We start from the raw sequence: 3,178 nt of genomic DNA on the forward strand, positions 1-3,178 counted from the left end.
ATGATCTCTGAGCACAGCAGAAATACTACTACAAGCCTTGGCTGTCAAATACTCACTTAACTCCTGAGGACCAAAGTTATATATTCCATTTTCTTGATGGAGTACAGAGGCAGATTTTCCAGTGCCACCCAGCAGGCAAGGAACAGAGCCACCTCTAGAGAATGCCTCTCTCCAGACTCACATTGCTTGGAAGGTTGTTCCGCTCCAAAAAAATGTTTGAACAGAGAGCTTCTGCCCTGAGCCAGAAGATCCAGAGTGAGGATGGACAGGCATCAGACTACTGTGGCCTGACTTTCCAACTCTCTGCACTTCTCAAACTAAGCAGGAGGCCCAGATTAGAAATCCAGGCAGGGTGAATTGCATGCAGTATGTAGGATCAATGAGATTCAAAATCAGTCGGTGGAGATCAGATGATACTAAGGACTTTGCTATAATTGCTAGGTATGGTAATAACATGCTTATTATGGTTTTTTAATTCAATTTATTGGGGTGACACTGGTTAGCATGAACATATAGGTTTCAGTTGTGAGTTTCTATGTTATAAAATCTGTATACTGTACCATGTGCCCACACTCAAAGTCAAATCTTCTCCTGTCACCATATATTAGGACCCACTCTCACCCCCTTCCCTCTGGAAACCACCATACTATTGTTTGTGTTCACACGTTTCAGTTTTATATCCCAAAGATGAATGAAATCATACAGTTCTTAGCTTTTTTTTTTACTTCTTTCACTTAGCGTAATGGTCTCAAGATCCATCCATGTTGTTGCAAATGGCAGTATATCATCCTTTCTTATGGCTGAATAGAATTCCATTGTGTATATGTACCACATCTTCTTTATCCAGACCTCTACTGCAGGACACTTAGGTTGTTTCCATGTCTTGGCCACCATGAATAATGCTGCAATGAACATAGGGGTGCATATATCTTTGCGAATACATGATTTTGAGGTTTTGGGGTATATACCCAGGAGAGGGGTTGCTGGGTTGTATGGTAGCTCTATTATCAATTTTTTGAGAAATTGCCAGACTGCTTTCCATAGTGGTTGTACCAGTCTATATTCCCACCAGCAGTGGATGAGGGTTCCCTTTTTTCGACAACCTCTCCAACACTTATTACTTGTCTTGTTGATAATGGCCATTCTAACAAGTGTGAGGTGGTATCTCATTGTAGTTTTGATTTGCATTTCCCTAATTGCCAATGAGGTATAACATCCTTTCATATATCTATTGACTGTATGTCTTCTGAGGAGAGATGTATTTTCAGATCCTCTGCCCACTTTTTGATTGGGTTGTTTGTTTGGTGTTGAGTTTTATGAATTCTTTATATATTTTAGAAATTAAACCTTTGTCAAGAGTATCCTGCTGGCTCTCAGCATCTCCCTCAAGCTCTAGATTCAGCAGAACAGTGCTCTCTGTCTACAGCAAAATCACAGACACAGAATTTCACTAGGCCACTGGGTTCCTGAGTTGTTCAGTCTAGGAGCCACTTCAGACACAATCTAACTATCATATTTTTGTTTTGTTTTTAAAACAAATTTTATTTCCAGGTTTTACAGCAGCCCAAGAAAGTGGGTACTGTTACTATGTCCAATCTACAGACAAGCAAACTGAGTATCAGAAAACTCAAATGGCATGTCCAAGGTCACACAGCTAATAAGTGGCCGAAGCCAAAATGCAGGCTTCAGATGCTGTCAATGCCTTCAGCCAAAGATTACCAAAAATACATATGGGGTTGATCAAGTTGGGTTTATTGCTCATTACAGCAAAGGGAGACACCCCAACACCTTACTGTCCCCAAAGGTGCGTGTTCTCTCTTGCAGCAACGAGCAATAAGCCCAACTTGCTCAACCCCAGGTGTGCGCTCCTGGTGGTCTTTGGCTGAAGGGCATTGAGGGACATGGAGGTTCACTGAGATTCAGCTGAAGCCCCCACTGCCTTTGACCCAGATTGGCTACTTAGTAATAGTAATCACATATGAGACTCCTTATGCCTACCTGTTTGAGGTGCCAAATTGCCCATATCTGAGAGGTAAGTTAATGCTGAAGTGAGCTCTTATATTTCACTGTAATCCTTTCTCTTAGGATTTATTTTGCTTTCCTAGGAATGAGATCCTTTGGGCTAATTTTGGTTATCTGTTCGGATTTGTATTATTCTTTGATGAAATTGTTTTCTAGCCTTTTGATACATGCCCCTATAGTCTGTCTGCTTGTCTAGTGTCTTTAATGTTATTTGTTTATAAGAGGAAAAGTCTTTAGGGAGAGGATGGCATAAATTCAATAAATTTGTTCTTGAGCTGGCCCTGGGGACTGAGTTCAGACAGTTTTCTCAGACAAAATTTATCTCAGGTTATCACTTCAAAACCTTATAAAGACTTCTCAATCTTGTTTTTCTCCCTGAGACTTGCTTTCCTTAGTTTCATCTACCCAGAATCAGGGGTTTTGTTTGGCCCCTAATTGTTGACGATTGTCCTTTAGCCAAATTCTGGAGACACAAAGTTTACCATCATCATCTTCACAGACTATTGAGTTCTGATGATGTTTTCCCCTTCTAAAAATGCACCTATTTCAGGCTAAACACCTGCTTCTTTCATGTCTTCTCCCCATGATGCTAACTTGTATGTTTATCTCTCTGGCTAGAACAGTTCAGCAGAGACTATTTAAAATTGCAGTGGCATTTTTGTCATTATCCACGTAGATCTTTGTTAACCATACTAAAAACCTTATATATTATGAGCTTACCTATGTAAAGAAGAAAATTAATAGAAAAAGACTAAGACAATATACGAAAATATTAAGTATGATTATTTTGGCTAGTAGAATTCTAGGTGATATAATTTCCTTTATACATTTCAGTATTTTCCAAGTTTTCTATAATGTGTATGCTTTCCTTTTAAAATCAGATGTTAATTTTTTTAAATATTGATACTTCCATTTTGATATGCCATGTGTTCACAGCTACATTGAAATATATACAGCACTGGCCAGTGTGGCTCAGTTGGTTGGAGTGTCATCCTGTGCACCAAAGGGTCACAGATTCAATTCCAGGTCAAGATACAAACCTAGGTTTCAGTTTGGATCCCTGGTTGGGGCGAGTTCTGAAGGCAACCGATTGATATTTCTCTCTCTTCCTCTCCCTTCCTCTCTCTCTAAAAAAAAATCAATTTTTTAAAAAAAA

This window comes from Myotis lucifugus, unplaced genomic scaffold (genome assembly GCF_000147115.1).
Source record: "Myotis lucifugus unplaced genomic scaffold, Myoluc2.0 scaffold_2, whole genome shotgun sequence".
Taxonomy (NCBI): Eukaryota; Metazoa; Chordata; class Mammalia; order Chiroptera; family Vespertilionidae; genus Myotis; species Myotis lucifugus.